This window comes from Ascaphus truei, chromosome 6 (assembly GCF_040206685.1).
Source record: "Ascaphus truei isolate aAscTru1 chromosome 6, aAscTru1.hap1, whole genome shotgun sequence".
Taxonomy (NCBI): Eukaryota; Metazoa; Chordata; class Amphibia; order Anura; family Ascaphidae; genus Ascaphus; species Ascaphus truei.
The window spans coordinates 75,809,478-75,822,888 of NC_134488.1; the positions used below are offsets into that span (position 1 = coordinate 75,809,478).

The 13,411-nt window shown below is 44.8% G+C and overlaps 1 protein-coding gene across 9 annotated transcripts in view; it reads right to left on the minus strand.

Annotated features, from left to right (window-relative positions):
• Positions 1-13,411, minus strand: part of MORN1 (MORN repeat containing 1) — a 301,250-nt gene that overhangs the window by 176,977 nt on the left and 110,862 nt on the right. The window lies entirely within an intron of this gene.

The window sequence follows — 13,411 nt, forward strand, 5'->3', positions numbered from 1 at the left end:
TTGACTTGTGCAGCCTTCTTCCTGACTGAACCAGGGAAAGACATGCTGAAGCTATGAAGGGAGAAAGCCTGTAATAAGCTCTGTTTATAATGGAACTCTTTCTCTTCTGTAACATTTATTTATTTTATTTATTTATCAAATGTTTTACCATGAAGTAATACATTGAGAGTTACCTCTCGTTTTCAAGTATGTCCTGGCGTGCCACCGCGTAGCGTCATGACGTCGCGTAGTGTCCCGTTGCCATGGCAACGCTGCATCATATGACACTGTGCAGCCATGTTCAGTGCAGTTGGAGGGGGAATTGCAGAAGCATACCGGAGAATGCCGGAGACGCGGCCACCTCAACAAGCCGCCACCCACGCCCGCAGGAGCACACCTCCGCCAACCGGAGATTGATGGGCTAAACCCGTAGCTGGAGGAAAGTACCTGAAACCAGGAGTCTCCGGGTCAAACCCAGAGAGGTGGCAACCCTGAATGTAACCCTTAACAAAAACAGTGTGTATTGTGTACTGTATTAAACAACCATTATACAATGGCAGACAAGAACTTCTACACTAATCTAAATCTGATATGTGTTACTATAACAGAATTGTGAATACTTACAGTATCAGACCACAGATTATTAGTCCACCATATGGTTTGTCAGTGCTAAAAAAAAAAAAATCCCTGAAAAACGTGGCTCGCCCTTTTTGAGACTGATCCGTACAAATACGTGGACTAAGGGAACTGGTTAATCCAAGGTGGATCCAAATGCACAAAAACCATTTGCCCATCTCTAATGGTAAGCCACCTAGTGTGCTCATTTTCCTACCTCTTATGAAGCCTTATTTAGGGCCTCATGCAGAGAGCAGCGCAAAAAGCGAAAGCGGCATTAATTGGCGGATTCTGCCTTGAGAAAGGCAGAAACCGGCAAGTTTAAAAAAAAGCGCCATTTTTTTTTTTTTTCCCTTCAAATTCGCCGCGCGGCTGGAGAGTTTAAAATCTCTCCAGTTTTTTTCTCTGCCGTATGCAGAGAGCCGCGATCGCCATCTAGTGGCTGTTCGCGGCAAAAAAATGGCGCGATTTTCAACATTTTTCCTCTCCACCAAGCAGCTGGCGCTCCGCGCCCGGTGGAGAGGGAAAAAAAAAACGCGATTTTTTTCCCCAGTAGTTTCAACAGCGCTCATAGCGCTGTTTGAAACTCTCCATATGCAGAAAGGCAGTTCTCTGCCCTTTCTGCATATGGAGATAAAAACTCTCCAAAAAAGGTAAAAAAAATTCTCCCTCTCCAATTCTGCATAGCGCTGCTCTCTGCATGAGGCCCTTAGTCCCTTGCTTTTTGCAAACTGTATGCTTTGTATCTTTCCAAAGAAGTTTTAAATTCCTATACTGCATTACCATTTTGCAACTCTGTTGGGAAGCTGCTCCATAGCTCCACACTCAAGTCTAAACTTAAATAAATAAGAGAGGGCACAAGTCCTCCACAGATATGTTTATAGTTTGGCTTTCTCAAAAGTGGCATGGAAATTATAATCAGCGCTGGTGCTACCCTATAAGCAGACTATGCAGCCGCTTAGGGCCTCCACCAGTTTGGGAGCTCCATTTCTCCTCCAATCCAGCAACTTTCCCTGCTATCAGAAACTGCATCCCTTCTAGCATATCCAGGTCTGCCCCCAAAAAAACCCTACAGCTACCCTTGATCTGGTAGAACCAGATGACAAGCACTCGGTCTGAACAAAAAAAAAGATCCTGGCAGCACACAGAAAACCATTGAAGCCCAAGGTTTCAATTAAACTGTCCATTGAGTCATTGTCCATTTTAAAAAGTTAGATTTAGACAGCTCATGTTTTACGTTACTTTGCCCAATTAAAAAAGAACCCTTTGGGGAGATCCAAGGTGGGTGGTAAATCTACGAAAACCTCTTCATACACAGATTCCTCTGAAACCGGGGCAGCCAACTACCGTCCTCGAGTTATCAATAGCTACAATACCACGACTGAGCCATTGAATAAGCCTCCTGTGCTGAAGCAGGGATATCCTGATCACCTGACCTGTTGGTAGCTCTTGAGGACTGGAGTGGGCCACTCCTGCTCTAAAAGCATCCTTTCTACAAAAACATTTGGACTGCAAAATCCACTTGTCATAAAATGACTAATTCTGATCATGCATACTGTATTTGAAGCTAAAAACCAGGACAGCAATGCATCAAAGTAAATATTTCAAATGTGCTAAATATTTGTAGCTTTCTGGCAGAGCAAGGAAATGCAAGCAAGCCCACAAAGAAATTACCAAACTTTTTTCACCAATTGCATAATGAAAATGCATTCTTACTTTACTCTTTAATCGGTTTCTAAATAACCTTGTGATAGTCAAAGAACAAAAAAATCTTTGACAATGAGGGTGCTTTTAAGGAGGTGAGGATGAAATACTAGGGGGCCTATTCCGGTAGTTTTGATAACTTTGCTGCCATCTCCAACGGTTTGGCATGTTCCCACCGAACAGTTTGTCATTTGTTTTATTACGATATTAAGAAAGATTCTGAAAGCATTACCACAAGTCACAAACCGTGACGTAGGAAAATGCCAATACTGCTCGGGACAGCAGCGATGGTATCTCAGCCTCTCTCTAAGTTCTCCCCAGGTGAATCTGGCCGCAGTCTGTAAGAGCTGCATAGAGAGAGCCGCATCTCTCTGCAGAGCTCTCGCAGGCGATCGCAGTGTTTTAATTTAAAATTTAATAACAGTGTGCTGTAGCAGGGGGTCTCTTGAGCTGAGCCGCATTAATTTCAGGTCCGGGGATCCCCTGCTTCCCGGATGACGGTATCTCCTATGCATTTAAATGTCCCGGTTACATAATGCGGGAGATTTAAATAAGGCTGGGGGATACCAGCACCCCATACTCTGGCCTGTAACTCGGGAAGCAGGTGGTCCCCGGGGCTGAAATTAATTTGGTTTTGCTCCGGATGCCTCACATGGTATAGCTCACAATCTGATTGGTTGCCATGTGATGGCAGCCATTTTTTAAGGATGTACCTCCCTTTCAGATGACGTCACATCCTTAAAAAAAAAAAAAAAAAAACCCTGTCACATGGTACACCAGCCAATCGGATTGGGGGCGCATCATTTAACACTGAAATGTGACGTCACAGGCCTTTTATAAAGGCCTTTCCCGTCTCATTTGAAACCAAGAAGATGACGGGACAACATCCGCCCCATTGGATTACAAAGAAAGAAGAACAGAAACAAGAACTTACCGGCTATAGAGGAGCATTGCATCGAGTGTCAAGAGGCTCCTGCTGTTACTGCTGGGCTCAGTATCGAAGGGTGAAGACGTCAATGTTAAGAAAAACATGGATGGTAGCGGGGAGGGGGGTTAACCCCATAATTACTATAGCGGTTACTAACAGCTAAGGTGATTAAGGGGTTAGTGGCCTTTAGTTTATGTTGTTGCCCACAGAGGACGGAGAGGACAGGGAGGAAGACAAGGACGGCGTTCATTCTGGCAGGGTTAAGTAGAACTTTAATTTACTTTTTTGTAATACTGACTGGATAATGTTTTATTTAGAATGGGCAATTGCACTATTATCCAGATCTGGATAATAGTGATTTTGCCCATAACAGTACTGTATATGTTGGGGGGCGGGAGGGGTTGGGGTAGAAGGGGGGGGGGGGGCATTCATTGCCATCGGTGTTATCTTTGCTCCCATTGAGGGGATAGGTAACCACACTGGCAATCAATGGGTGTATTGGTTAGTATTGTGTTTGTATTTTGTTTTAATGTTTATTGTGGGTATTTGGCCTGTGGTGGGTGTTTATGCCTACTGGGTGGGTAGTGGGAGGGGTTAACCCCTTCATTATTAGTGGTACCCGCTAAGGTAATGAAGGGTTTAACTCCTCCTGCAACCCTCCCACAAGACCTAAACACCCACAACAGGTCAAATACCACCTTCACCCACCCCCGTGGCACACAATAAAGTGGGCACATGTATTTAACCCCTTTATTGCCTTAGCGGTTAGCCGCTAAGGTAATGAAGCTGCCTTTAAATGTATTTTATTGGATTGAAGCAGGGGGTCTCCGGAGCTGGTATTAATGCGGGTCAGCTCTGGAAACTCCCGGCTTAAATCCGATGCAGGAAAAATACATTTTGTTTTCTAAGTGCTACTCACAAATCCTATGTGGCGAGATGAAATTTGCGAGGAGTTCTCTAGCTGAGAGCCTCGATGTTCTCATCGGAGGTACTAGAATAGGGTGATTTCTCAAAACATGTTAGTTGGAGCTGTTTTCCAGCTCCCGCTTGGTATATTTGAGTGGGAGCGCTACCGCTCGGGCAGATGCACTTCCCGACTGAGTTTGGCAGGTCATCCGAGCTTTCTGAATAGAAAACTTGCCAATTCGTTCGGAAGTGCTCAAAAACCTTGATGACTTGGTTATCGAAGCTGCCTGAATAGGCCCCTTGCTGTGCAGAGAAAATGTACATTTTCCATGTTACATAGTGTGATACAATCACTATCTCTGTATAGGCTTGAGTAGTGCAGCTAGTGGACTTCCAATATATATACACAAATTAATCGTTCCTGGCGCTGTGGATAAAGTCCAAAATACCGTGAACCAACAAGGCAGTCTCTAATGCAGGCTTCCTTAGGCAGGTTATTGGTCTTGATAGTGGTGTTTCAGACAGGGGAGTTGTGGTCCTTGTAAATGATGTTCAGCTGTTTCTGGAATAACAGAAAAGACAACAGGACACGCCAATTGCGTAGTGTGTTTCTTCAATTGTCCCCCTGTCTAAAATCCTAGAATCCTACTTACAGGATATGGGCTGGTAACATTCAGTTGAGAGAATCTGTTACATCCGTCCCTTTCCTTCAGATCATCTCACGGATCCCACGTGGTCTGGTCTGCTGGAATCTCCCTCACTCAGTGTCGATTTTTCACTCCAACACTCCCACAAGTTCGAAATTGGGAGGGGGGGGGGGGGAGGGGTGGAAATTAAACAATACTAGTGTGATACCGTACAGGATTTAATAGCTTGAGAAAAAACTTTAAAATCACACTTACATAAAAACAGAGTATCAAATACCGCACAAAATGCCGTCCGCAACCTGCACTGCTCCTATAGACTGCCGAGGGGAGAATGACCGCACGCTACACTCGATACCGGCACCTCGAGTGACGTCAGCGATGCCACAAACTGGTGACTGGAAACCGGAACTCTCCTCGCGTCAGGAACTACGGGTGCTCAGACGTTCCAAATCACTAAGCTCCTCCTCCCTACGCGTTTCGTGACCCGTTGTCACTTCGTCAGTCAGTACGACGTCGAACTTGTGGGAGTGTTGGAGTGAAAAATCGACACTGAGAGAGGGAGATTCCAGCAGACCAGACCACGTGGGATCCGTGAGATGATCTGAAGGAAAGGGACGGATGTAACAGATTCTCTCAACTGAATGTTACCAGCCCATATCCTGTAAGTAGGATTCTAGGATTTTAGACAGGGGGACAATTGAAGAAACACACTATGCAATTGGCATGTCCTGTTGTCTTTTCTGTTATTCCAGAAACAGCTGAACATCATTTACAAGGACCACAACTCCCCTGTCTGAAACACCACTATCAAGACCAATAACCTGCCTAAGGAAGCCTGCATTAGAGACTGCCTTGTTGGTTCACGGTATTTTGGACTTTATCCACAGCGCCAGGAACGATTAATTTGTGTATATATATTGTTTGTACAGATTTGGAATAATCTGCTGTTTTTTTGTTTCTTAGGCTGCTTAATTTTATTTTATATCACATTATTGGAAATCACATATTTTTTGATATAATCACTTTTAATTTCACAGTGTGTAGGTCAGCGCTTTTTAGAGGGCTTATATCAATTTGTTTGTTTGCTTAGTGGACTTCCAAGCATGCAGGAGGTTAAAGTCCTCTGTAGAAGCTTGCTATAGCTGCAACTAATTGAGCAGGCTGGATCCCTGATTGCACAGAGCGTTAAAAGTCAGGAATTTACTTGCTCAGAGAGACTGCTTTTCCCCAGAGAAGGTGGGAGAGAAAAAGTTCTCCCCAGTTAAGGAAGCTGGCACAGTCCCTTAGACCTGCTGAACAGTGGTCACGGAGTCTGCTGGGGCTGATTGGGTCTTAATCCCAGGAAGAAGGAAGGAAACGAGACTGCGCTGAAGCAGGGATGTCCTGTCCTTAACATTGGACATACAGAGAAGAGGTATTCTCTGAACTCTCACAGAGGGAATTACCTGAAGCCCCAACAGTAACAGACCAAGAGCTAACTGATATATTAATGTACCTGACTGTTCATATGGGGTGCATGTGATAGGGCATGTTTTGAGCGGATAACCAGCTTTGCTGGTGGCCCATTACAAAGGGCTGGAGTATGTTTAGTTAGTTTACCCTAAAGGGAATAGGTGTTATTTTTATGATTTTGTTTTGAGAGACAGTGTATAACATGTGCTCACCACAAACAAGGCGGGACCACGAGGCTGAGGTGGGGATGTCGGTAGCCACTGACTTACAACCGAGCAGCCACGTCCGGAGTGCAGAGTGGTAGTCGTGTAGCTGGGTCAGGGTAGGAGAAGTCAGATTGGTCAAGGGTACTTGCTGTGGTCTATGATTGGAGAGATTGGATTGTCGTTGTGCGGTGCCGGGGTCCAGGAGGTATAGAATGTAGAATCATCGTGTCCATAGCCGTGGTCCAAGGGTCAGAGAAGGAAGGAGTCCGGGTGCAGCTGAGGTCAAAAATACAAGAAGTAAACAAGACAAAAGCAGGGCTGCAATAAGCTACAGGTAAGCACAAGTCACTAGAACAGTGTTTATGCTCAGCCAGTTTGCAAAAGGACTGGCTGAGCCTATAAGGAACAAGCAGCCAATGGAGAAGCAGCAGGGAGCAGTGAGCAATAAGTAATCGCAGGTATACTGTGTACTGATAGGCAGGGGCGGAGTGTGGAATAGTTGAGTGAATTAACCCCTTGCTTGCCAGTGTCCACGCGGCATTTGTGCGTAGCTAGCGTGCGCTGCCCATGTCAAGACGGGATTGGAGCCTGGAGACTGTCCCTTCTGTGTTTCCCTTCCTAACAGCGCAGGCCCTGTGAGCAGATTGCGGCTGATGCTCGTCACTCGTGACGTTGTGAGGTAAGTCACGGGGCGGGGCATAAGCCCCATCCTGACACAGTGGGCCTGTTGGGGTTTATTTACAGGGTTAAATTATACACCGTGTAGAGAAATACAATGTTTCCGGCCTTATTCTGGGACTAAAAGATACTGCAACGGGATGAGGGCATCACAATAGTTACTTAGTTACATAGTTGATGAGGTTGAAAAAAGACGTACGTCCATCAAGTTCAACCTATGCTAAATTTAGACCACAGATACTTTATCCTATATTTGTATTTACAGTATTTTGATCCAGAGGTAGGCGAACAATAAACCCCAGTGAAACATCATGGCATTATGATTCTTATATATTTTGATGATTTAACTGCTTACGTAGCAGATGCAGATGGTATAAGTAATTCCTCCTTCGAACAATATGTTTCTGAACAGAAAACCACTTGTCAATGATAAACTATTGTGGATAATGCTATTTCAAGCTGCATGGAGCTGTATACAATGTCAAAAAAGAATGATAAAGTAGTACTATACTTTGAGTCAACGATGCAAAAGCACTTTTAGTATGTATCAATTTATAGATCTCTAAGCATCATTCTTATCAATGAGTATGCCATGTCTGAGCTGGTATTAACGATGCCAAAAAGTAAGCAACATACAAGATATTAAACTTAAAACATATAGGACGTAATATAAAATAATTGTTGTGTTGCATGACGCTGCAAAAAGTGTTTTATAGATAGCCCTAAATGTAACTAAAGAGACTATCATCAAAATGTATAGGTGGAATAATAGAAATGCACAGTTTAGCAGCTAAAGAGAATTAAAGGATTTTGGAGCTATGGAAAGATATATTTGCAGTACAAAGATCCTAGTACAGCAGCACCTAGACAAAATCCTACAATCAGTTAGTAACAATGTCTGTCCCTCACAGCTTTAAAACATGGGCCTCAAGCTGCAGCATAATAATACAAAATAATTGCCATGTACAGGTACTGTAGTATGTAATTGTATATATGTGCTCATAGTGGCAGAGTCAAAGTGCCATATTCTGCATATGTATAAACTGCACCCCATGGTATGTGGTTGACAGCAGGTGCCTTACTAAAGTAAAATTATTGGAACCTACGAGGTCGCTTATCCACAAAGGGAGGGCAGGGCTAAGAAAAATCCTCTTAAGAGGTCGTAGCTACTGCTGCTTCTCTATGTGTGATTTGAGATAATGTATTTCTCTAAAATACGACTAAACGCCCACATTTTACGAAGCAGTGCTATTGCATAGGACACATTCTGGTGCCGGAAGACACTTCATGCCCATAAGACCTTTTGCAGTAGCAGAACTAATCTCATTGGTTCTCCTTTCATGTGCTTTCTAGAGTTTGCTTTTGTTTTATGGTTCAGAGGAACAATGAACCATTGTCCACTTCCTGAATGTTTCATGACTTTGTACAAATCCATTTCTGTCCTTCTTTTGTAAGTACTTATTTCTTCTAATTACTCCTGGCAACACCTTTTTTTTTTTTTTTAAACGGTTTGAAGCAGGGGGTCACCAGAGCTGAACCTCGTTGATTTCAGCTACGGGGGCCTTCTGCATCCCAAAATACTAACCTCTGTAGGTGCTGCCAGTATCACTGCCCTGTTTAAAGCTCCTGCATCACATGGGCCAATAGTTAGACATAAGGGATGATATTGCGGCTTCCTATTGGCCCGCAGGACTTTTAAACCACCATATTGTGAAGCCAGCCGGGGCTTTTACCGGCAGCACCTATGGAAACAAGTAAAAGGATTTGTGATGCTACTCTAGAGTAATATTCTCAGCAATACTAGCTAAGTGTAAGAGCTGTGTGGAAAGATACAGAGAGGAGGACTGCTTCTCTCTATGCAGCTCTTACAGACTTGTGGCGGTTCGTTAGGATTAACGTTGTGGGAGTCCCATTCAGAAGCAGGGACCCTGTAACAGGGACTTATCCCTGTTTTAGAAACTGACTCTAGTGTTCTGAAAATCAAGTAGAGAGCTGGTTCAATGCATATGGTCAATTAACCAGCTCCACCTGGGTAATCCAAGTAGGATAAAAAAAAACTGCTGGAAACAGAGAGGGAGATTTTCCTCAGCACACAACGGTGCTGACAAGAAGAAAGAGGTCATGAGTGCACAGGAGAACTGTGTATTGAAAGCAAGACACAAGGGGAGCAGACCTCTTTTCCTGGACACAGAGGAGCCAGGAACCTGCCAGAGGACCCAGCATAAATAAAGTAAATAAAAACTGTTCTACTTATCCCTGCCAATGTGAAGGGCGTCCTCGTCAGCACACTGCAGGTCCATGTCCTCCATTGCCAGAAAGAATACATAAAAATACAATCTAATGGCTCCTAACCCCTTAATCACCTTTGCGGTTAATAACCGCTATAGTAATTAAGGGGTTAACCAACCCTCCCCCCACCCACCCAGGAGGCCTAACCATCCACCCCAGACCCACTATACCCACCCTGTACCCATTGATTGTTAAAGTAGTACATCATACCCACATAATATGGGCATATAAACTACTATAGCAGTCAATGGTCACCCTAATACAAAATAGAAAAAAGGGGAACTGGCGCACAGCCAATAAGTGGGTCACCAAGGGTTGAACTGAAGAAATATATCCTTTATTGATCCATTAAAAACGAAGGAGAGCACCTCCTGTCAAGGATTGGACTTCGGCTGAAGTGGATCCCAGTGGCAGGAACAGCAGGGAGCGAAGTCAGGAAACAAGCAGGGGTCCGAGGCAGGCGGCAGGTAGCGAAGTCAGGAAACAACCAGGGGTCCGAGGCAGGCGGCAGGTAGCGAAGTCAGGAAACAAGCAGAGGTCGGCAATGAGGAAACTGGAACAGGATGATAGCAATAGCTAGCACAGCAGTAAAGACAGGAACCTTGCAGAAGCTAAAAACCAGTATAAACAGGCAAAGAGGAACAGGAAAGGGAGGTTTATATAGGCAGGCTGGGAGGTGGAGCACAGGTACAGAGGTGTCAGGTATCAGAGTCTGGAATGTTCCTTAGTTTAGCAGCAGCACTCCCGGTGGGCAAGTATAGGTACTGCAGGCTAGAACCAGACATTGAGAGTGGCAGCAGTCCCGGTGGCCAAGCATGGGAACAGCAGGCTAGAGAATATGACATTCTCCCCCCTCCCAAGAGCGTTCTCCGGACGATCCTTGCTAGGTTTGTCTGGATATCTCCGGTGAAAAGCTTTGACTAGTCGCGGAGCATGTACAAAATCTTTGGGTTCCCAAGACCTTTCCTCTGGGCCATAGCCCCCCCAGTGAACCAGGTACTGTAGTTTCCCTCGGTGTAACCTGGAATCCAAAATTCTCTCCACAATGAATTCCTCTTCGTTATCCATGAGGACGGGTTCAGGGGGAGGAAGTCTCCGTCCAGGAAACGGATTCTCACGGAAAGGTTTCAGCAGAGAAGAATGAAACACAGGGTGTATTTTGATGGTCTCAGGAAGCTCTAATCTGAAGGACACTGGATTTATTAGTGCTGAGATGCAAAATGGCCCGATGTATTTTTGGCCCAATTTAATGGTTGGAACCTTTAGACGTAGATTTCTTGTAGAAAGACAGACTTTATCCCCGACTTGAAATTCTGGGGAGGGTCTGCGGTGTTGGTCTGCTGCTCTTTTGTACTATACTTGAGTCCCACGAAGTGTCTCTTTGAGGGTCTCCTGGATGTCTCGCAGAGTCTCCAGTTTCTCTGTAACTGCCGGAATGGGGCCCGAAGATGGAAAACGAGGAATAAAGGTTGGATGAAATCCATAATTTGAGAAAAAGGGGCTCTTCTGAGTCGAAGAATGATTGTATTGTATTGTATGTCTTTATTTATATACCGCCATTAATGTACATAGCGCTTCACAGCAGTAATACATGTGGTAATCCAATAAATAACAGATAATATAAATAACAGATCATGGGAATAAGTGCTTTAGACATTAAGGAAGAGGAGTCCCTGCTCCGAGGAGCTTACAGTCTAATTGGTAGGTAGGGAGAACGTACAGAGACAGTAGGAGGGAGTTCTGGTAAGTGCATCTGCAGGGGGCCAAGCTTTATGTGCCATGTGTTCAGAATAGCCACAGTCCTATTCATATGCTTCTTTAAGCAAGTGTGTCTTAAGGTGGGTCTTAAAGGTGGATAGAGAGGGTGCTAGTCGGGTACTGAGGGGAAGGGCATTCCAGAGGTGAGGGGCAGTCAGTGAAAAAGGTTTAAGGCGGGAGAGGGCTTTAGATACAAAGGGGGTAGAAAGAAGACATCCTTGAGAAGAACGCAAGAGTCTGGATGGTGCATAACGAGAAATTAGGGCTGAGATGTAAGGAGGGGCAGAAGAGTGTAAAGCTTTAAAAGTGAGGAGAAGAATGGAGTGTGAGATGCGGGATTTGATCGGAAGCCAGGAGAGGGATTTCATGAGGGGAGATGCTGAGACAGATCTAGGAAAGAGTAGAGTGATTCTGGCAGCAGCGTTAAGGATAGATTGTAGGGGAGACAGGTGAGAGGCAGGAAGGCCGGACAGCAGGAGGTTACAGTAATCAAGACGGGAGAGAATGAGGGCCTGAGTTAGAGTTTTAGCAGTCGAGCAACAGAGGAAAGGGCGTATCTTTGTTATATTGCGGAGGAAAAAGCAACAGGTTTTAGAAATGTTTTGAATGTGAGGGGCAAATGTGAGAGAGGAGTCGAGTGTGACCCCAAGGCAGCGTGCTTGGGCTACTGGGTGAATGATCGTAGTTCCAACAGTAATGTGGAATTGATGTGAATTGTTGTATGAAAACTCAGCTAATGGTAGGAAATCAATCCAGTCATCCTGGAGATGACAAACAAAACATCGTAAGTATTGTTCCAAAGTCTGATTGGTCCTTTCTGTCTGGCCATTGGATTGTGGATGATAGCCAGACGATAAATTTAAACGAATTCCTAGAGAGGAACAGAAGGTCCTCCAAAATTTTGAAGTGAATTGTACCCCTCTATCGGATATGATCTCATCAGGAGCCCCGTGAAGCCGAAACACCTCTTTCACAATCAACTTGGCTGTCTGGTCTGCAGAAGGAAGATTCAGTGCTGCAATGAAGTGAGCCATCTTTGTAAGTCGATCCACCACTACCAGGATGGTATTATGTCCACTTGATCGGGGCAGGTCAACAATAAGATCCATTGATATGGACCCCCAAGGACGAGTTGGAACCGGAAGGGGCTGCAGTAAACCCACAGGTGATGCTCGAGGGGTCTTGGTCCTAGCACAAGTCCCCCAGGAGAGGACATAGTCTTTAACATCTTGTGCTAATTTAGGCCACCAAAAAGAGCGAGACAACAGTTCCTGTGTCTTGAGGACACCTGGGTGACCAGCGGGTCGGGAGTCGTGCATTAATTGGAGCACCTCTAATTTTACCTCATTAGGGACGAACAGATGATCCTTATAGTTCCAGAGACCATCACATAGAAATAGTTCTGCTTCCGGAGGAGGGTTTTTAAGAAAAGAGTAATTTGAGTAGGCTCCCTTTATTCGTGTGAGGAGATCGGCGGAGAATGTGACGCCCCAAAAATTTCTTTTTGGAAGAATAGTTTCTTCTTGCTCTTTGTCTGAACTAGGATTAGGAAAGGACCGTGACAAGGCGTCGGCTTTTCCATTCTTGGAGCCAGGGCGGTAGGAGATGTGGAACTGAAATCTTGCAAAGAAGAGAGCCCACCTGGCTTGTCGCGCAGACAGTCTCTTTGCGGATCGAATGAATTCTAAGTTCCTGTGATCCGTAAAGACCGTAATTGGGTGATTGGCCCCCTCCAGTAGATGTCTCCACTCAGAGAATGCAGCTTTTATAGCCAAGAGTTCTTTGTTTCCGATGTCATAATTTAGTTCAGCTGTTGACATTTGGTATGAATAAAAGGCACATGGATGAAGGAGCATCTTGGGTCCAATTCTTTGTGACAGAATGGCACCAACAGCGGAGTCGGATGCATCCACTTCCAAGATGAATGGTAATTCTGGATTTGGATGGATGAGGATAGGGGCAGATGTGAAGAGTGACTTCAATTGTTCGAATGTCTCATCCGCTTTAGGAGACCATTTGAAGGGGAATTCCTTCCGTGTGAGTTGGGTGATTGGGGCAATAATGCCAGAGAAATTTTTAATAAAACGTCTATAGAAATTGGCAAAACCCACAAATCTCTGAATGTCCTTTTCATTCCGAGGGATTGGCCATTCCACCACGGCTTGAATCTTGCCTGGGTCCATACTCAAACCCTCGGGAGAGATGATGTAACCGAGAAATTGCATGCTGGTTTTTTCGAATTCGCATTT